The following is a 22,773-nucleotide window of genomic DNA, read 5'->3' as shown; positions in this document are numbered from 1 at the left end:
TACGGCCTGATTTCGCTAGTCTCTTAATTTCACGTGCATTTCTTTCTAGATTCATCTGTCTTTAGTATTGGTGCCAATTGTAGATAACAGGGAACACCCCCCCCCTTATATTTCGAAAATACCCTTTTTTGTATTTTCATTAAAAAAATACATTTTTTTTTAATTTTCATTACAAAATCCCACCTTAGATTTTGAAAAATGTATTTTGCCCCTCCCAACATTTTCATGAATTGGCCCCAATGGTGTTTCATCATCTGCTTGATTCGCCTATTTAAATCATCATCCGGTCATCTGTGTTAAAGCATGGTCATACAGCTAACTATGCCCATCAAAGTATAATCACCTACGGAACAAGTTCTGACAAAACCTATCCTCTCCACACAAAAAAGTGACCCTTTGTATACCTATGCGAACCTGGCAACTAAAAACCGTAGTTACACAATTCAGCCCGGTCACTCGTCGCCTGAATCACGCTCTAGCATAATTAGTGGCCGGAGCAAAGTACTTTGGTTCGGAGCGATTAAGGAGTACAGCATTTTGCGTCTAGAGGCGCTGAGGTACGCGGGGTCACTTTTGGAGAGTTTTGTCAGTACTTGTTCCGTAGGTGATTATACTTTGATGCCCATTAACGTCGCTTGATTAAAAATTAAGCACAGGTTAGAAAGATGATGATCATTACCGCTTCCGGGTTGACTGAATTCACAATTTCGAGACTGTGTTCTAAACTGTAGAACTGGGTGCTTGTCTTCAGTTTGTAATACCCAAGTAACGAATTAAGTATGGGAATGTGATGGGAGCTGCCTAGACATGGATGCCTGGCCAGACACTTGCTTAGGCATGGAAGTGAATCCGGGCATGCATGTGTACACCGCTTTGATGCTATCTTTAGCGTGACTATAGGAAGCACAAGTGTCATCAGGGTCATACTCTGGATTTTGATTAGGGAATGGGAAAACAGCCAACCACGAAAAGACTTTTTAGCTCATGAATTATATATAATTGCGTATTTAAGTAATTTCTTTTTCAAATTTAAAAGGCGTGGTATAGGCGGGATAGCTTGGAATCTTAGGACGTGCTTGCTACTCATGTTTCTCCTTTTCCATCCTTTTGTGTGTGTGTGTGTAAAATTGTGTGTAAGATCGAATAAAAGAACAGAAAGGAAATGGCTTGTCAAGATGGAAAACAAAAATGAAACTCGGTTAGAAAGAGGCATAAAAGCGTCGTAGGTCAATAAAATACTAAAGCGTCGTAGGTTGTTGTCGTACGCGGGATTAAGCGTGTTTTTATATCTTCTTCTCTGGTGGGTGCTTTGGTAACCAAAAGAGTGTTAACTTGGGAATTTGTTGACTTGATTTGGGAATCACTTAGAGAAGGTAATGAAGAAACTGCTCCCAGAATAAAATGGCTGGTCAAAACATTTATGTCATACGCTAAGAGGGAACTAACGAGGAGGAGGGTACAAGATGCCAAAAAAATACATTTATCAAGCCGTTTTCCTGCTAACGAACTGAAAACTGTCAGGAGTTTTGGGATTTGTGGGGATTTTTTGACTTGTCTTGGGTATCACCTAGATGAGGTAATTGTCATATGGTTTCAGATAATGTTGTTGTGAGTATGCAGCTTCGATAGTCAATCAAGGGAAATATAAAATAACTGGAATTGATTAATAAGGCATTTCAGTGGCAAAATATCGTCTCTCCTATTTGCGGATACTTCTGTTGGGGTTTAAATATATCTGAGAAAAAAATTTGGTTCTTACTTGTTATCTCGACCACACTCAAGAAGTCTGATCTGTTTGATCTATTTAAAACCGGTTTTTCTGTGTGCGCTCTTGATAATCAGCTTAGCTTGAGTGAAATAAACTACTATGCAGGTATATTTTAATTAAATGTTTAACATATAGAGTTGGTTAGGTTAGGTATTTAATATAATGCGCTCTGAGTGGCCTGCTTTCCATAATTCTCTGTTGTAGTTTCCATAGTTTTGATACCGATGTATTATATTTTCATCATATTTAGGTATATGTCATTATAATTAATATAACTTCTCTTCTAGAGTGTGGTCGGGATAAAACGTAAGTTTTGCAAATTGCAAAACTTTCTTCACCGGGCCATGAAGAATTTTTAAATTTGCAGTTGAAACTAGTCGGATATGGTGGAGTGATAACCTTATTTTTTCCTGGACTGACACCTTTGTTGTCAGTATTCTCTTTGCGCAAGTCTTTATGGCTAAAAAGGCCTATGAGTAGATACTTCGGTAGAAAGAAAAAAAATCCGACTCGCACTTTGTATTTTTTCTTGGTTTATGAGTCCTTGATCTTTTATTAATGTCGCTTTAATGACATACTTAAATTCAGGAACCCTATGTAGAAGCAGGCTTAAGGCAAAAAAAAGAAGGCATTTAACATCCTTATTTGAATTATACTGTTGGAGGGAAATAATTACATTATTTAGTGATTAGTAGCCTAAAGCTGAAATTTATTTCAGGTGAGCTGCTATGTGCGTAGAGTCGTTTTTTATCAAATAGATTTTATTGGGTTTGTCATACAGGAAAAGCAGGGACTATCAGGGGACATACCGATTTTGAACCCCCTCCCCTCCAAAACATTTCTCCAACTAGTAAATTGGTCTTAAAAATTCAGGTAAAAAAATATTTCTCCTAAGGAAAAAAAACAAACATTTCTTCGATTCATAAATACGTCTTAAAAATGTGGGTAATAAAAGCTCGTATTTGAGACCGTCAGACAGATTCCATGGGGGATAAACTTATTCTTCTTTGTTCTTTTGGTAGCCCTGGAACAGAAATTCGTTTGATCTCTCCCCCCCCCCTTCTCGGTACAAAAATCCTGGATAAGGCCCTGGGAAAAACCGTGTCTTAATTACATTGTCTCTCTGTGTGTGACGTTCTATTTCTAGCCAATTATAATCTTAGTAGCTTAGTTGTTAAAGCTGAAACATACATAATGCTTAGTTCAGATGGTTAAGATTCCTATAATATTTCCCTGGTAAGAGATTTTTCAATTTCTTTTCTTTCCGAAAAATTCTCTAAGGTCGTTAGGATAACGTTAAGAGTTTGGAAAAGCCTTTCAGTCTAAAACAACCTTTCAGGATTTCTTAAAAAGAAACACACGGTTCAAAATCCTTTCGCCCTTTTTAGGGGAACCTTTTAGTAATTCCATGTATCTGAACTTTACATTATGAAGGGGAATTTATTACAGAGCTTCAACATGGGCTCTGCGTCGGATAATTCAGTTTATCCGCCTGTGATTCAAGCTATTTATTGGGTATATTTATTAAATAAAGAAACTAGTTTGTTTCAGGTGAAAGTAAGAAGCAACATCAAAAATTAAAACGAACAGAAATTATTCCGTTTCTGAGGGGAGCTGCCCCCTCCTCAACTACTTATTCTTCACGCTAAAGTTTTTTTAGTGCTTTAAAAAGCTTATTATTCCAATTCAGTGACCCTTTTGTTTCAGCTGTAGTCTTTAAAAAATTAGGGCGAAAAGTTAAACTTTAGTGTTAAGAGCAAGGAGTTGAGTAGTGGGGAGCTCCCACATGTGGAATAATTTCTGTCCGTTCTAAGTTTAATGCTGCTCAATACTTTTACATGAAAAAACCTTGTTTTTTAATATATAATTTCTGATTGTTTTTAGATTTATGCTCAGGCCTAACCAGGAAATGATTTGGGGTGCCAGCCCCATAAATCTCCCTATTTATTGCTGTTAAATTGTATATATCAGTGATTGTAACTTGATCGGTAGCCCCCCGCTTTTTCCAGTTTTTCTGTTTAAGCAGTTAAATGTTGGATTGTTACCCCGTATTCCCCCCCACCAGGAAATCTTCCCTATAGAAATGCATACCCCGCTACCCTGATTTACGTACTCAGTAATTTTTTCTATATTTAGCTTTTTTAAACAAAGATAAAAAGGGGAAGATGTTTTTCAAACTCTATGCGTCAATTTATCCCCTGTGATTGGCATACCTGGCAAGTGCAGAGGCTGGAAGATCTTATTATAATTCTGAATTGCTTCTAATAAATACCATGAGATTTTAAAAACCTCAAAAATAGAACCGAATCCAAAATAAAAATTTTTCACTTTTGGAAAAAGACTAAATAAAATAAAGAGTCCCAATGCATGTATTATATTACCGAATAGATATTATTTCGGTAATAATCGCTTGCTCTCTTTGCCTTATTTGTCTGGTTAGTTGGCTAGACGTTTGCTGGGTGGCTAGTTAATTTAGCAATCGCAAAATTCGTAATTAAGAAACCTTGTTCTTTTTTCATTCATTGTTTTTTTAAAAGTATATGCTAATCATAATTAAAAGGATTGAAGAAGCGACACATGACCTTTTTTCATTGGAGTTTAATTTGCGTTTTGACGCCATAATGTCGCAAAGTGATGGGCTACCATATATTCGAACCTCTGGGTAGAATGAAAAAAGCATTTTCTAAACACGATCTTATTTAATTTTTTATGAAGAAGAGGGTGAAGAAACAAAATTAATGAATATATCATAACAAAACTTACTGTTACCGCAGTTATCCTCGTCGTACGAGCCATTACCACTACCACATCGGGTCATTACTACTTTTAACTTTGACTTAATAAGGGTTTTTATTTAAAATCAAACAAATAAATAAATCAACCACCAGAAGCAAACTTGTTTAGGCTATACACCCTTCAAAAAACCTGATATATACATCGCTATCAACAACGTAAAACAATAAATAAATAAAAAAAAAGCACGGCACAACCTCCTCCAACTTAGTGCAACTCCTAAAATAAAAAAAGAAACTATAACTAATTATCACCGTTCTCTCACTACCACCCTCACGCAACCACAATAAAAAAATAACCAAAATACAACTGAGAGACCACTCAAGAAATATTATACTCCCCAAAACACAGAGATTTAACCTACTCCTAAAACTAGTAATATTTTCTTCAACTAATAATTCATTTGGTAAACTATTATAAAACCCTGGTCCAACATGACGGATAGAGAAGAATGTTCTTCAAGTTGAAGCCTAAGGTCGTCTTATCTGGGATGCTGTTCTGGTTGAGTATTCATGGACATTACATCTAGCCACGAACATTTGACCGAAACATTGTAGCAATAATCCACGCTCATATTTAAAAAAAAACAAAGATGAATAAAATTTAGAAACTCCGTGTAAAGGCACAGAATATGTCGTTCAACATATCTCCTTCTCACTGATGCACCTTTATTTTACTAGCGATTGGCCAGGCATAGATCAGGAAGACACTGGATAATTCCACATCCAGAGGGTGTGTTTGAACCCCCCGCCCCCCCGAAATGGTTGTCCGATTCGTAAAAATGTAACAAAATGTATGTAAACAAATTTCTAATGCGTTTTTAATGTTTTTACCCCCCCCCCCCCCCCGAACAAAAAGCCTGGATTCGGTTCTAGTCCTGGATATTTTCTGGGATTTTGAGGAGGGTTTGTGGTCTCTTGAAATAAATCTCAACGTATGAGTCTAGAAAGAGTGGGTCCATGAGTCAATAGTGCTGAATTTCAAAACAAACGTTTGTACAGTAAAGTGGGAAACCGAAAAACAAACTCTTGATTTAACTTAGTGGCTAATTTAGCTTAACACTCGCTGAAAAGCCATATAGTAGAATTGGGAATGAAGTAGGTCTGAAGATGAGTGGGTACCTTCTGTAGTGGCCCTTCTAAAGATGAGTACCTGATTAACGAATCTCTTTACTGTTTTGAAAGGATTGTCAAATATCTTCGTATGTTACCCAATAAACCTAGACCTCCTTAGACCTTAGCTCCTCCTTTACCTCCAGAGACACACAGGGCGTCCGTTAAGAGCCTCTAATAATACTACAAACGAGCTGCGGCTCAGATGTCCTTCCACTCAGGGACTAAGGATGCATGAAGGGTTCTCTGGTCCCGCTCATATGTCTAGCGAAGCCTGTTTTTGGGCCTTATTCGTCCTCGCACGTCGTCTGATTGCCACTTGAGAAGCATATTCGGTGGTCTCGATCCTGGCATACGGATAACATGGCCAAGATGGCGCCATCTTCGTTGCCTGACTACATCAGCGACATCAGGCTGGTGTGTGTAGTGGCGAAATTCCAAGTTTGTTATCCTATCCTTCCAGTTAATATTCAGGATACATCGAAGACAGTTGTTTTCATATGCAGTGAGTCGGTTTTCCTGTTCAGCTGTGAGTTTTAAAAATTCCATCGCGTACGTCAAGATCGAAATGACGTAGTCCTTAATAAAATCATAACCATACACGCCGTTTGTAGTGTCTTTCAAAATTCTTATACAGCATGGTAAATTAGCTTCGACAGCTTCAATCAGAAACAACTTCGTGGAGATTCCAAAATAATGCTTGCTTTCAGTATTCAAAAATAGGACTTGCTTTTAGAAACAAATTCTTATGCATATGTGCTCGCCCCTCTATTGATCTGTTTGCAAATTTGCTGCCTCATTTTCCTCACTTTTAATAGTAGACGTTTTTGTTACATTATTTTCTGCTTGGAATACCTTTTTGTTTTCCAGTGATATGAACAAATCATCTTTCCAAAGAACAAATGCATGACAGTTGATGTAAACTGCTAAATTTCTGTATCTTAGGTTTCCTTGGAAATATCTCATTGATTTTGTTGAATCTCTTACGCTTAAATAACGAAAGAATAAAGATGACACTGTTAATAAAATAAGTACAAATTGTAGTAGCGTGACACTTACACAGGATGCTTAAACTTTTAAACCATTTGATTAGTTGAAGTGCGCCGAATAAAACCTAGCGGATATCCAGTGACGACTAAGTAAAACCTGCTTCGCATATAACCTCTCTGAGCATTCCAACGCCTGTCCCATCATAATTAAATGAATTATTATTAGACATATTTTTTTTTTAGAGGCTTTGGAGCTGCCCAATCTACTATTAATGTATCTTCGGTAATAGGTGTACATAAGTCCGGTATCAATCTTTCAAGGAAGGAGATCTTTCAGACCTATTTTAGGGGAAATTTACCCCCCACCCCTTCTCTGTATGTAGGTATGATAATGGTCATTATTAAAAAAGGTATTTCCCACAAAGAAGTGCCTAACTTGAACACGGGAGAATATGTTTTTTTAATTCCACAGCAACAAATAGACCATGTCCATATCTAAAACGAAAGACTGAGTCAGATATGTTCACAATTCAACAAGAGACCGAACATTAGTAGAATTCTAGCTTGGATTCGGCCACTTAGGGGAAAGGGGGTGCTCCTAAATTCTTGTCACAGGTTCACCTACCAGCAGGCGGTGTCAACAAAACTTAGTTTGAAATAAAAACCAGAATTCATAGTTGTGACTTGTTATGGTCTTATCCTGATTAAACCTCTTTGGGAGTGGTATGGGAATATATTTTGTATATTACGCAGGTAGATCCATGTCTCCGAATTGGTCCAATTACAGTTATGTATTAAATGCCAAAAATGCATCACAATGAGAATGGACAATGGGAATTGTCCAAAAATGATAAAAGTTTAAATTTTGATAGAGTTAAGTTTTGTCCTTTGAATAAAATAATATTTAATTAAAAATATATATAAGGTTTTAATCAATAAAACGCAATTTATTTTTCTTTTTTAGTTTTTCCCTTTTTTTTGTACTTTTACCCCTATCCCCCCCCCCCCCCGCCGAACAATGCCCGTCAAATTGGTCTGGTTCTAAACACTAAAAATTGAAATTAAAAAAAATCCCTTTTATGTTATGTTTTGTAGATATAAATCATTTCTACACAAAATTAGTCTTTTCCTTGCGAAACACGCTTTCCCTCAGTAACATCATAATCAGTTTAAATTTGAAGCACTACTTTTTATTTCGTGCATCATTGTTCTCATATTGTGTTTTCTGAACATTCTTCGGAATATGTCAAATGTCTATATTAACTAATGACATCATTCTGGCACAGTCTTGGGTTCTCCCTCAAAGAAAACATTGATATAAGCAGGTAGTTCATTTGAAATTCAATAGTGCTTGATGTAGCATTTTCTGTTTTTACACCAATCCCATAATGTTTTGACACTGGTTTCGAGTTGAACACGCCAGGGATTCAACAGGTGGGTGAAATTTTGACGTATGTCTGTTGCTATGCGTCACTTCTAAAACAATAAAGGGATGTTATTTTCAAGTGAGTTTTTGTGGAAAAAATTTCGAGGGAAGACTATTGAACTAGTTTAGTCCCAAAATGCATATGTGAAATTTGAAATTGTTGAACTCCCTACATAAATAATGGAGTATATTTAGTTCGTATTCTTGTTCTAAATTAAATTTGGAATGTAAAAACTAAGAATTCCAAAGCTCAGGTTATCTCAAAATACATTGAATATGTTTGTGATATTGGAAATGGTTGAATGGATACTCGAAGTATTTTTTTGGAGAGATTCTTGTTAGCCTATGAGGAACGATAGAAATAAATGGTACTTGGGCACTATATGGGCCTTTACAAGGAAACCAGTCACGAAAAACTCGTTTTTGACGGGTTAATTAAAGACACCGCTATAGAGTAATGGAATGCATAGCGTGGTTTTCATTGCGTATACGATATTTAAACTGTTATTTTTAGGGGTTTAAGGGGGGGTACTTAGGTTAGGTTAAGTATTTAATATATACTCTGCTTTACCCCCACCCCCTTAATGTGCAAATATATATCCCAAATTTGTATATAAACTATTATGGGTACTCTTCTATTAAACGGACTCTTATCTACGGCAATGCATACCAGTCACGAAATAGGCTGAGATGCGTGATGAAAATAGATATACGATTACAATGCCTTCTGGGATATAAACACAGGTAAGGACTTTTTTTAAATTGTTTTTTTTGGGGTTTAGGGGGAGAAAAAGGTTCCTAGATTCGGTTACGTATTTAATATATTGTATCCTTTGCCCCCCCCCCCTAATGTGCAAATAAATAGCCCAAATTTGTTTCTAAACTATATATAATCATCCTATTTCATTTCATTAGCATTAACCAAACTAGCACTATATAAAAGAGTCCGTTTAATAGAAGAGTACCCTATTATATATTCATTCTATTTTATTTCATTAGCATTAACCAAACTTGATTTTTAGAAAGGCCCATATAATGCCCAGGAAAAATAAATATCCTTAAAAGCCCATCGGACCAGCCCCTCCTTCATGCAAAATTTGTCCAAAAATAATCATTTCAGTTGAAAGTTACAAGCGTTAGGAACTTGTAAATTGACTGGTAATCAAAAACTACTTTAATGGGTCAATTTCACTCATTTTCAAAGGTTTTGATTATTTTCATTTTCTCAGGTTAAGACCCGTGATAGTGACAATGGAATTATTAATTATTTAATTAACTTGTATTCGTGTTTAGTCTCTCGGTCTCTGTGGTGTAATATTTAATTACATCGGGTAATAATTAAAATATATTAAAAAAAAAACAAAAAACAAAAAAAACAAAAAAAAAACAAAAAAAAAACTGCAGAATTTAGACCTATGTCGAAACGGGTTTGTGTTTTGTTCCTATTGTCAATGTGAGGTTCTATCAATTTAGGGGGAAAAAAGAAGCTAAGTATCCTAGAATGCAAGGTGTCTCAAAATCCACTGAATATTTTGGTGACCTCAGACATGACCGGGCATTCCCAATATTTTTTTTTGGATTGATGGTCATTAGCCTCGGAAGGATAATAAAGTAAATTATCCTTAAAAGGCCTCTGGGTTGGCATCCCCCCCCGTCAAAATTTGTTCGAAAATCGCTGTAGTCAAAAGTTAGGAGCATGTAGGCAATGCTATTGATCCCATCAAGCGCATCCGAAACAGTTTTTTCTCTTGACGAATTTTTTGAATCTGAAAGTAGCTATTAGATTTTAATGCGTGATTGAAAGGATCATAATTTATCGAAATAGCAATTCAAATTGGGGTACAGAGCTCTAGAAATGTTTTGTAAGTTCTGTAAAATATCCTATATCCTTTTAAGATTATTTATTTCTGCTGGATAACTTAACTGTAGTATAAAGCTTCGAGTCTATTTGCTTTACTAAAAAACCCTGTGTCTGACAAATATTTAAAAAAGCAGAAAACCTGATCTTCATATTTGGTGGGAATTTTCTCAATGCCTTCAGATAACTGACTAAAAATCTCGAAGCGACATTGATTCTGCATTATCAATTAGTTCTTGGAAGAAACTATTTTCTTAATCTAGTGCAAGAAACGCTCTTATTAATGGTAAAACTCCATTAAAAAGCCTTTATTGCATGGGAACCCTCTTGCAATTAGAAGAAAAACACTCCTCTCATGATTTTAAGTTAAAAAGTAAATAGTTAAATACCTTTTTTTTCTTGTTAAATGGTTTGCAATTGCCACTTTTTAAGAATATTTCTTACTCGTACTAATTACAAGGGAAATTAGGGCCGATAAGTTTGGAATAGCTAATGCTCACTTAAAAATCAAGAGGGTTCATTTCTAGTATAGATGATTTCTCGTAACTGTGGTAAATATGTAAATTGCTTTGGTAAACATTTCAGAATTTAATATCACAGGTCCCTTATCAACAAGAACCCTTACATCCGCTATGAGAACAAAAGTTAATCAGTTGCCTTATAATTGCACTGGATAATGGAGACCTTACCTTTAATTCGTGATTTTGGCTTGGGTGGGTCTCCTCTTGTATGCTTCCTGTGTTGAAAGGGGCTCACCGGATACTTGATATGTGATTATCCTATCAAATTTGGTATCAAAATTGATATAGCACTGGTGTAAAGTAGTCATAGGTTATGGCTCTGGCCTTTCCCCTTCAAGCATTGACGATGGACCAAGAAGACTCCTATATGATGTTTTGATTTGATTTCCTGGGTTCAATTTTTCGAGAATGTATATTCCCACGGTTAAATGAGATTATATTTTAAGAGTAGTGTTTGATTTATTGTTTATGTAATTTCGACAATGTACTATAGGTTATCTAGAATCAGTCACGCACACGGGATTTTTTTTGGGGGGGGCATAATGAAACAACTAAATTCTTTTTAACAATATGAATAAAAAGTGCCCAAAAACTCGGTAAAAAACATAATTTGGATTCGGAGGCTGGCCCAAAGTCCCCTTCCCCCTGCATAGAATCACGTTCAGGAAACTGAGTCTCATTGGCAATTCTTTGTCAGGGTCCTATATTTCTTAGATTAGAAGTCAGTTAGACCGTAAAATTTTTTTGCTTGCCCAAGTTGGTTTCGAAACCGATAAAAGTGAAAGTTCGCTTGAAAGTTATAATGCAAGGAACTACCAGTAGTAAAATGATTGTATGCAAAGACTCACGACCACAAAATTGGATTGATCTTTCAGAAGATCTGTCCCGCATGCGACAAGTTATCCCTGGGCATGAATATCTAAGGGGGCAAAACAGTGTTTAGCTCCGATAAGATGCTCGAGAAACAGCCCAAGGGCTGTCTGTTCCTGGACCCACCAAGACCCATCATCTATTCCTAGACAGGTACTCTTGCATTATATGGGCCTTTCTAAAAAGTCAAGTTTGGTTAATGCTAATGAAATAAAAGAAAAGAGGATGAATATACAATAGTTTATAAACAAACGTGGGGTATATATATGCACATTAGGGGTGGTGGGTGGTGGGTAAAGCATAGCATATATTAAATACGTAACCTAACCTAGGTACCTTCCCCCCCCCTAAACCCCAAAAAACAACAGTTTAAATATTGTATACGCAATAAAAAACACGCTACCATTGTATCACTCTATAGCGGTTAACCCGTCATAAATGGGTTTTTCGTGACTTGTTTCCTTGTAAAGGCCCATATAATGCAAGAGTACCCAGCTTTATTTCTGTGCATTATCGCTCGCATAGGTTGCAGTTGTGACTAGTTCAATGTTTCAATTCAAATTTTACTGACCGACATTTAAATGTTTCACGTAAATTGCTCTGAACTGGTGGACGTAAACCTGCTATTATTAATTTTTAAAGCGCTAGTTAAATATGGAAGTTTATATACCTTTTCTTTTTCAGGTAAGTACACACGAAGTTTCAAGTAACCTGACTATGGTCCACCTAGCTTCCTTTAGGCTACAACATCTGCGCGGGTGTGTTATTACGGGAAATTCTATCATTATCCAAAAAAAATTCTAGAGTGTGGCATCTTGTGTATATCACACAAGAGTGTGGTATCGAAGCTTCTGAGTCATTTATAAAAGCTGTGGCGTAGATTATTAAGCTACGTGGTGAAACAATGACGTTACATTTTCCCGCGTTTGTTCACTTGAGGATGGTATAAAAATTGTGCCAAATGTGGTTTCAAAATTTGTGAGATATTGTGTCAAAGGTGTCTTCAACAACTACATACATGGACAATTGTTAGTTCAGGCTATGTCCAGCAAGTAAGAATTTGAAAATTAATCTTAAACAAGGCATCGCGTGGACATAGTGACAAACCGTCACCAAGTTCCACCATGTAATAGTAAATCTTATAATTTCTTGCTAATCGATTCTTGGATCGAACCGAACAAAGTTTTTCAAATGAAAGTAAAGAACAGTATTAAAAATTATAATGAAAAAAAACTATCTTGTATACGAGGGGCTGTTGCCTCCTCAACCCTCTCCCCCTCTCAACGTTGAAGTTTGAGAAGGGCGTAACTGAAAGCTTTTTAGGGTGCAAGAAATCTAGCCAATTGGCAATGCATTGGCAATTGGCAATATGTTCAATGACCGTACTGGCTATTCATGCCTTACGAAAAAGAACGAAGAACAAAGAAAGAGAATAAAATAAAAACTAAGAAAAAGACAAAACCAAACAAAAATGATTTTCTGCCAGAAAAAGGCGAAAAAACAAAGCAGATATTCCGGCAAAGAAAAATCAAGAATCATACAGTCTTTCAGTTGCTGAAAATCACTCATTTGGTCTCGTCTTTTTCTTAATTATTATTTTTTCTTCTTCATTTTGTTTTATACCACAAAATTTTGGCCTGTTCGGCCAAAATTGTTGTTTTGGTTTGCGGTGGTGTGATCTCTCTTGTTATTTTAAAAGGACCGTAGAGCTTTAAATTTCCTTTCGAATAAGTTTATTCCCGATAGTCTACGGTCACTGTTTCGGCACGGTCGCATCGAAAAAAGAATTAAATAAACACACATCCGTCTCCACCCTTCTCAGGAGAAATACGATATTTCGTATTTTGTGAACAAACAAACTGTCCTTAGGTTTCTCAGACATGTTTGACTGTATGGTGGGATTTTCAATAGGATTGCATCCCTTTTTGGGGTCTTTTGTCTCCTTTTCTAAAATCCCACACATTTTCTTTTACTATTAACTTTTGATTGGGTTTGTTAAAATTAATTGAATTTTGAATAATTAGAATTAGCATAAAAAGCTGATTCTTTTTTTGTGTAATTTTTTTTATATAAGGATCCTTCTTTGTTCACTGTTCGTGTCCACGGACTATTTGATTAAATCCTCCTCACTGATGACGTTGGGGAATTGGGCCAATAGATTCAAAATGGTTGCTGTTTCCTTTAAGTTCTAGAGGCGCTTCAGTTTTAGTCTAGAAAATCTCTTGCATGCTCTGAAATGTTTTACTTGTTTTGGTAAACACCATTTAGAAGTTGATGTCCAAAAACTTGCTTTTCAAAACAACCCGCTAGGTTTTGCAAGTTATTAAGCTTCTTTGGGTGTACATCAGTGCTAGAAACGGAGAACGGTGAAATGATGGCCTCTAGAAATGGTGTCACATATATACTGCATATCCTCCATACTACTCCAACCATCGTCACTTCACTTAGGCATAAAGTGATGATTTGTGGACATGCTAAAAATGAGATGCAAAAACGATTTAAAAGTTAACATCATCACTTTCAACCTCTGGTTTATGTCAAAAACTTGAAACTCGTTTTTTGTTCCTGATGTTTCAGATAAATAAGTTGTAGGCTACTTGGTATATAGCTTTCGTTTGATATAATTTTTATTTTATTTCTTTCCCGGATATTTCTTGTCTGGCGAAAAAAAATAAGTTTTTTGTTTTCCTCAGCAATTCTTTTTTGCTCTATCATTTTATGGTGTGACTGTTAGGATATATCAACACCACAAAAAAAATAAGAGCTTGATTAAAAAGTTGAATAAATCTCAATAAATATGTAACCACATGCCGTTCTTGCATGGCTTGTTTTTTCATATAGTAATTATTAATTTTACACGCCTTTAAGTTTCATTTGTAAGTCATGACTGAACATCTCACGCACAGTCTGGTGGTGGGATTTTAACCTAATTGATGGGTTCCCCACTTTCAAAAATTGGGTGCACTAGGTGATGCGTGGTGAAAGCGTGGTACTCGTGGTGTAAAGTGTCCCATGCGTAGTGCAAAGGTGTTTATCGCAGTTGAAATATGCCAAGCGTAGTGGAACAAGTGTTCCAACCCCTCGACCTTACCTAAAGGTAACCCCAACAAATGGTCAATGGCCGTACATCGTAAGAAGTGATCAACCCCTCGACTCTACCTAAAGTTGTTACGATATGCTGTTTCTTGCAAATAAGAAATCAATCTATGTGTACTGTGGGTGTGGTCGGATCAGAAAAGAAGTGTCCCATCATTAAATATTTGCTTTCCCCTATGTGCAAGCGTTCTTTGAGGGAAACGCAAATATTTTTCAATGTGTGAGGTCTGACAGGTCTGACTATTAAAAAGTGCATTTCGAGGGCCAAATATTAAAATCTATATTATACTTATCACATTTAAAAACTGCTGCTGCAGGGGGGGGGAGGCGCCATCTAAAAGATTTCGCTGGTAACATTTCTGATAAAAATAAATTTATTTAGTATTTTTATCTTTGGTTTTCTTATCTCCAGCCAGTTTAGAATAGCACACCGTCTCAGGACCCTTGCCCTTGTTAGACATATGGTGGTCGTTTTCGAAAAAAAAATATACAATTCTCTATTTTCTAATTTTTAAAGATCTAATTTCTACTTAACCAATTTAAACAATTGAGTTCCTTTTTCACTGTCCTTCGTATGCTACAAAAAAGTTTTTCAGCATGTACCGTGGCTCGGAATTTGTAACCCCTATCTTTCGACTGTTGGTCATCTCTAGTCTGTGGATGGATTGGACATTCAAATGTTTAAGCTACAGTGCTAATATACCTGTATTATATTACACAACACTATACTGTCTCACAGTAAATTATATTATGCTTACTTCTCTCTTTTTTTTTGTGATCAGCAGTATGTAGCTTAGTGACAGTAGGAAATGAAGTTTCGAAACTCTCTGTTGTGGGGATCTTATGAAAACTCAAAAAAAAAAACAAAGTAATTTTTCCCTAGCCTAGTATAATAAGAAATAAAACAGAACTGTCGTAGTTTCGAAAGCAAATTGATTACGGTTCATGACTGTAATTAAATAAAAAAAACAAGTTTTTTAAACTGAAAGTAAGGAACGACGTTAAAACTTAAAACGAACAGAAATTATTCCGTATATGAAGGGGGCTGTCCCCTCCTCAACGCCTCGCTCTTTACGCTAATGTTTTTTTATTGTTTAAAAAAATAGAGTTGTGAGAAAGTCAAACTTCAGCGTAAAGAGCGAGGCGTTGAGGAGGGACAGCCCCCTTCATATACGGAATAATTTCTGTTCGTTTTAAGTTTTAACGTCGTTCCTTACTTTCAGTTTAAAAAACTTGTTTTTTTTATTTAATTTTTGAACGTTTTTGAATTAATGCAGGTTTTGATTTTGGCTCACCGTACATGAATAATTAAAACAAAATTTGCATATTATATTTGGTTAAATGGCTTTCTCGAAACTTGTTTAATTTTATTTACGAACGTTTTTATTAGTAATAAATATACGTAACCTAGAATTAACTTACGTAACGAACTTCTATATTCATAAATTTTTAACACGTATATTAGGGGGTTCGCCCCTAGTCAATACCCTGCTCTTTAAACTATAGTTCGAATTTTTTTTCCAGTTCTTTAAAAATAACCTCTTAATCACAATCAGTTGATCAGTTGAAAAACTTGTTTTTTTTATTTAATTCCTGATCTTTTTCTTTAATAATGCTGGGAAATCAGGCACCCCCGTCAGAGCAATGTCCCTTCCCCCCTACAAACGTCCTTCATGGAAAGATCCATCCATATAACCCCCGGCCCTCTCCTGACCCCCCTACCAGACAAAAATCTCCTCTGAAAAAGTCTGTACACTTCCCAATAACCAATACTATATGTTAACATTGAGTAAAGTTCATAGCTTTCAGCCCTCCCCTGGGGACTTTGGAAGATCAAGTCATCCTAAAAGACATTTTTATCATATTTTCGACCATGCTGAACAAAATGGCTATCTCAAAATTTTGATTGGGTGACTTTGGGAAAAAAAATTAGCGTGGGAGGGGGCCTAGTTGCCCTCCATTTTTTTTGGTCACTGAAAAAGGGCACTAGAACTTTTAATTTCCGTTCCAATGAATCCTCCCACGATTTTATAGGACCCCGGGGTCTATACGATCACCCCTGGGGAAAAAAAAAAAACAAACAAACAAACAAACAAATAAACACGCATCCGTGATCTTTCTTCTGGCAAAAAAAGGAAAATTCCACATTTTTGTAGATAGGAGCTTGAAACCTCTACAGTAGGGTTCTCTGATACGCTGAATATGATGGTGTGATTTTCATTAAGGTTCAATAACTTATAGGGAGTCTTTCCCCCTTTTTTCGAAAATCAGCCAAATTTTCTCAGGAACGTAACTTTTGATGGGTAAGATTAAACTTAATGAAACTTATATATTTGAAATCAGAATTAAAATCTGATTCTTTTGATGTATCTTTTGGTATCAAAATCCCCTTTTTTAGAGTTTCGGTTACCATTGAGCCGGGTCGCTCCTTACTTACAGTTCGTTACCACGAACTGTTTGATGTGTAGCCTGTTAAATTATCTTGAGTTATCTTAGTCATGACTTGAGGTAAAGATGCGGGGTGTGTGTTCAAATACGACCTGACCTAGGTGGGAGAGGGAAAGGGGAGAATCTCCGAATTCTATCATCGAGAAATCTTAGCAGGAGGGGTTATCTGATCACTAGCAAACTTGACGGGAAGTAAAATTAAATGTCCTAATCATGCTTTTTGAGGGTCTGTGCCCATTCTCGCCTCCGTGGGCGAAGAGGGTTCCTTTCTTCTTCCGAGATGTCATGACTAATTTCAAGGGGGATTTTCAGTGTAGTTTGGTATGAGCAAATTTGAAAGTAAAGCAACTGTCACACCTGTTTAATGTTTTATCTATGCTTGGACAGTACAATGGACCTTTCAAAAAGCAAACTTGTGAATTTCTTTATTTTTAAGACTAGTTTATATAACACAAAATGTTGAGGATGACTTCTACCCTTAAGTTCTCTCCTGTTGCTTAAGTCTGTGCATTTGTCCTTGACTATTCCAGTGACCTGCCAGAGCGCAGGGCCTTTGTCTGCTGGCGGATCTTTGTCAATTAACCAACACTTGTATATCTAAGCTGATAACTTTCGAGTAGCATGTCAAAGACATAGATGGAATTCTAATCGACAGAGACGTGATTGATATGCAAGATATTGGAAAAGAGAGAAACAAGATAAGTTCCTCGAAAATGGATCGTTTTCCAGAATCCGATATAGGTTATATCTTAAGAATAGTAAAATTTTGGACAAGCATCTGCTCAATCTGAGATACAATAGAAAAACAATTTACGGAATAACAAAACTAACGAATAAATCTCCTTTGTAAGCGTGCCGTTTAAGTTGAATTAAAGGCCTGTGCTAAGGCTTAAGTCGTAAACTTAAAGACCACAGAACATAAGAAATACATTCAACATTTGATCAGACAAACTTTTACTTTAATTTACTTTTTAGTAATTTTTTTTTAAATTTTTTTTTCAGTTGCCGCTATCCCTCCTAAAAAAAAAGTTGAACCAGAATAAGTACGAAGTGTTTTAAAGAATATTCGGTACTGTTTTACTTAATGGTAGACACCGCTATAGACTCTATCAAGGTGAGACAGAACGGGAGAGATAAAAAAAATACAATAGGATGAATATATAATAGTTTAGAAACAAATTTGTGATATATATTTGCACATTATGGAGGTGAGGGGGGGGGGGTAAAGCATAGCATATATTAAATACGTAACCTAACCTAATCTAGGTGCCCCCCCCCTAAACCCCAAAAAACAACAGTTTAAATATCGTAAATTGTTCATAAACCATTATAACCGGATATCTGTCTTTCCCGTTTTACTAGTTTCCTTGATAGAGTCTATAGCGGTGTGTATCATTAAGTAAAACAGTACCGAATATTCAAACTCTTTAAAAATTACTTAGTCCATTGAATTTTGACCTATTAAGGTGTAAGTTCCCTGCGCAATTTTTAGTACGTTATTTTTCTGCTCTCCTACGGTTTTCATATATCAACATAAATAGATAATTTTGGGTACTGTTCTATTAGCTGGAAGCCATGCAAGATACATGATAAAAGAAACCAGTCAAACAGGGTGTTTCAACGGAGAATTTGATTGTAAACAGTGGTTTCTCACTGTGTTGACAATATTTAATTTTTAGTTTTTTGGGGCTTAGGGGGGAAAAAGGTACCTAGGTTAGGTTGGGTTACGTATTTAATATATGCTTTGCTTTACCCCTACCCCTCCCCCCGCCCTAATGTGCAAATATATAGCCGAAATTTGTTTCTAAACTATTATGTTTTCATCCTATTTTGTTTTGTTTCATTAGCATTAACCAAACCTCACTTCTTGCGTGGTTTCCAGCTAATAGAACAGTGCCCAATTTTGATATCATTCCATAGCTTACATTCAACTCTATCCATCCACAGAGTTGAATTTTTGAAATTTGATGTACATCGTTCTAAATTGAAAATACGTTGAAAACTGGTTGAAATTCATTAAAAAAGGACAATCTTTGTTTATTTATTTTTTTGCAAGTTTGGAATCTTCGCCAAGGAGAAGTCTAAGCAATACGTAATTCTGGCTCGGTGAATGGATACATTTGAGACTAACGAATCCAGCGAAATAAGTATCCGTCCTTTTTGTGCAAGTTACAGGTGCAGGATTGTCGTAAAATTGCTTGTTTCAGAGGGAACATATACCTTAAGAAGCCGAATCGATTAAATCCTTAAATCAAACAATGGGGAAAAATCGTAAAAACGACGCATAGCTGGTCTTGATTTTAATTAATTAAAAAAACTTTTTCCACAAAACAAGTTTTTCAAAGAAAAGTAAAGAACTCCATTAAACAAAAAATGAGCAAAAATATAATCAAATAATCTACCAAGCGTGAAACTACCACAAATCTAAAAATTTTGATTGAATATGTTGGGGGAATGGTGAGCGTGGAAGGGGTGTTAGTTGCCTTCCAATCACTTTCGACTATTAAAAAGGGCACTAGCAATTTCAATTTCCAATCGAATGAGCCCTTTTAAAAGTTTCTACGACAACGCTTTCTATGAAAAATTTAAGTACCCAAAGGGCATAACTTAATGCCCTTTTCCTGAAGGCTTTGAAGTGGTTGTCATTCTCAAAGAGCTAATTTACAGAACTTAAAACTACGTTGAATAAAATGGCTATCTTAAAATTTTGATTGGGTGTGTTTGGGGAAAAGGCGTGAGAGGGGGGTTAGTTGCCCTCCAATCACTGTCGACTATTAAAAAGGGCACTAGCCCTTTGAGTTTCCAATCGAATGAGCCTTTTTTGAAGTTTTTACGCCAACGCCTTCTATAAAAACCTTCTATGCCCCCAGGGCATAACTTACAACCTTTACCCCGACAGCTGTGGGGTAGTGCCCTCCTCAAAAACAAACTGTCTATCTTGAAATAAACTCCACCAAACAAAACGTCCATCTCAAACTTTTGATTGGATGCGTTTTGGGAAAGGGTATGAGTGGAAGGGGTGTTAGTTGCCTTAGAATCACTTTCGACTGTTAAAAAGGTTACAAGCCACTCCAATTTCCAATTGAATGAGCCCTTTTCGAAGTTTCTACGACAACTTCTTCGATACGACGTGCCCTGCTCTATAGGAAAAAAAAATAATAAATGATACATTGCGCCAACATCGTTCTTATATGCCCCCAGGGCATAACTTAAAACCCTTGCCCCGAGGGTTGTAGGGGAGTGTCCTCCTCAAAAACATATTTCTACCTGGAAATCAACTACGCTGAACAAAATGGCTATCTCAACATTTTGATCTGATGTGTTTGGCGGAATGACGGGCGTGGGGGGGGGGGCTAGTTGCTCTCTAATCACTTTCAACTATTAAAAGGGCACTAGTCGTTTGAATGTCCAAGTATATGCACCTTTTTTGAAGCTTCAATAACAGCGCCTTCTATAAGGACCGTAATTACTCTGAGGGCAGAGGTAACGCTCATTGCCCCGACATGTGTGGGGGAGTGTACTCTACAAAAACATATTTTCTACCTAGAAATAAACTACACTGAACAAAATGGCTATCTCAAAATTTCGACTGGATGTATTGGGGGGACCGATGGGCGTGGGGGGGCTAGTTGCCCTCCAATCACTTTCGACTATTAAAAATGGCACTAGCCACTCCAATTTCCAATTGAAGAAGCCCTTTTAGAAGTTTCTACGACAACTCCTTCGATACGAAGAAACGTTTTTCTTTTCGTAACGTTAACAAAAAAAGAAGGAAAATCGCGTTAATAACCAAGATTGCTGAAAAACGTAATGAATCTAGATTGATAGTTTAATACGTAATAGTATTAGTTTCTGGAAGTCTAATAAATTTTGGGCTTATTCATGTTATAAAAGAGAGTACATTTAAAACATATCTTGTTTTTCAGTAAAGCGCAATAAAACGCTCTGGTCTTTAGACTGCTGAATGGATGTTCTAGGGGCTAATAACTGACCGTCGCAGGTGTCCCTTCCTTCATGCCTCCGGCTGTGCCTCCGTGCCTCTGGCACGGAGGCACGTGCCTTCATGCCTCCATGCCTCCGGCACGGAAGCACACCTGAAACAGCGTGTTCCTGGAAGCGAAGGAACACAGTTTTATCTTTGGCTTATGGAAAGCGTACGGCGCGTTTTTTTACGACGGCAAACTTTCTCCTCTTGAGGGGTTATCTTTACTTGGTCGTGTTGTTTACTGCGTTCGACATTGGAGATCCTGGGTCCTAAAAAGTGGACATTATGCTTTGAACGAGAATTTTATTATCACACACCTTTACCATTGCCTAGAGATAAATATGGATTCCCTAGTGCTTCTCATTCGTCGATTCAAACGGCTTGGGCTCGAACGTCTTTTCAAACTCTCCGACATGAATAGCCAACCGTGTGAAGATTTTTTTTAGGAATATGCGGTCTCTAACCAGCACTTACATTACTGTAATAAACTTTTCGTTCCTCCAACTTCTACATCGAATTCGTCGATATGAAAGTATAATAGATTTTGAAGCTCAATATTCTAATGAACAGTTGTCCTTGCCCAAGGCCAAGCGAGTTAGATCCATTGGTGTTGTGTCTGTCAGTTCCGTCCGATTTTTCTTTGCCCGGGGACGATGAAATCAAGCTCGAGCTAGGGCGAGCTCGTATTGAAAGCCAGTGAATAATGAAAGCCTTGATACCCGACGACGTACTTTCTGCTTTCGGTCACCAAGTACCAAATGTTCGTCTTTCTGTACTTCACGACAGTGACTCAGACGATGACTCAGAGGTAAATACTCTGTCCGATAAGCAGGAAAAGGCTTCCGCGACTGACACTGAATCGGGCTCGGAAAGTGACGGCATCTTTGAAGATTTGCCAGTGATTGATCCCTGTGTGAAACACCAAGTTGAGAAAAATTGGGTTAGTGAGCCTGTGACGAACATGAAGAATTCTAGGTTTTGTCTTGTCAAGACTTCTGACGGCTCCATAACACCAATAAAAAAATCCACGCTGTTGTGGCTTCTGAGGGAAAGCTCTGAGAAGCTGAGCAGTGACCAATTAAAACGGTTGACGGTCCAGGGCCGACGAGTAGGACTACGTGAGTCGCCACAAGCCAATGCAGAGGTTGGTGTGAAATCGGAATTGCGTATCGGTGAATGGTGCGTTTACAGACCGGTTGGCAGGGGAAAGAGAATATTAGTTGGGCGGGTCATACAGTTTGGCTACTTGTCTGGGCGAAGATGCCACTCTGTTGACACGCAGAATATGGCGATGCCGTTCCCTGACGACATAGTAATTCTGTGCCAGTGGTTCCGGCTGAATGCTGATCTCACATTAACTGCCGCATTGGTAGACCAGGGTTACTGTGACTCCAGCCTGTATATCATGCATTCAGCAGAATCCGTTTCTATGGAAATCGGCACCAACATTGTCTTTGGCTTTGGCTCAGACTTCTTCACTAAGCTGAATTCATTTATCCAGAAGAAAGGGTTCCACTTTTTTGATGTCTCGTCAGCATCGCAATCATCATGTTAAAAATGGCGCCTAAACCCAAAACTGATCTCAAGACCATAACCACCACCATCGCGATGTTCTGTGTGTCAACAGAAGGAATTTTGTTCAACATTTTTCAGAGGTAGTTGTTATTTTTTTCCCTCCCCTCCTTCTCTCCACTCGGTGATATTTTAATACAAAAACATGTAAATCTTACAACTTTATACATTATCATATCACCTAAACTTCAAAAAAAAAAAATTAAATTTATTATATACCAGTCAATGTATTAGTGGACATGAAGGCACACAATCATTTAACTTTTTTCTTGCCAAATATCTATCGCTCCCCCCGTTCCAGGGTGTCCTTCCCCCTCTAGGAGACGCTTTTCCGG

At 37.0% G+C, this 22,773-nt stretch overlaps 1 protein-coding gene and 1 long non-coding RNA gene across 3 annotated transcripts in view; one reads left to right on the top strand and one right to left on the bottom strand.

The window, feature by feature from the left end:
- The window catches only part of LOC148950179 (uncharacterized), a 555,619-nt gene that overhangs the window by 161,574 nt on the left and 371,272 nt on the right, over positions 1-22,773 (bottom strand). The window lies entirely within an intron of this gene.
- Positions 1-22,773, top strand: part of LOC148950183 (uncharacterized) — an 89,293-nt gene that overhangs the window by 62,116 nt on the left and 4,404 nt on the right. Inside the window, exon 1 of one of the 2 annotated variants that reach the window (XR_016141992.1) lies at positions 12,047-12,389. The exons of the other annotated variant lie outside the window; for it this stretch is intronic. This is a non-coding gene — a long non-coding RNA (uncharacterized LOC148950183). Of the gene's footprint in view, positions 1-12,046; positions 12,390-22,773 lie in introns of those variants that run through there. 2 annotated transcript variants of the gene reach the window in all.

This window comes from Artemia sp. Qi Xiang Cuo, chromosome 7 (genome assembly GCF_049724085.1).
Source record: "Artemia sp. Qi Xiang Cuo chromosome 7, ASM4972408v1, whole genome shotgun sequence".
Classification (NCBI taxonomy): domain Eukaryota; kingdom Metazoa; phylum Arthropoda; class Branchiopoda; order Anostraca; family Artemiidae; genus Artemia; species Artemia sp. Qi Xiang Cuo.
This window is presented reverse-complemented; position numbering and strand designations above follow the sequence as displayed.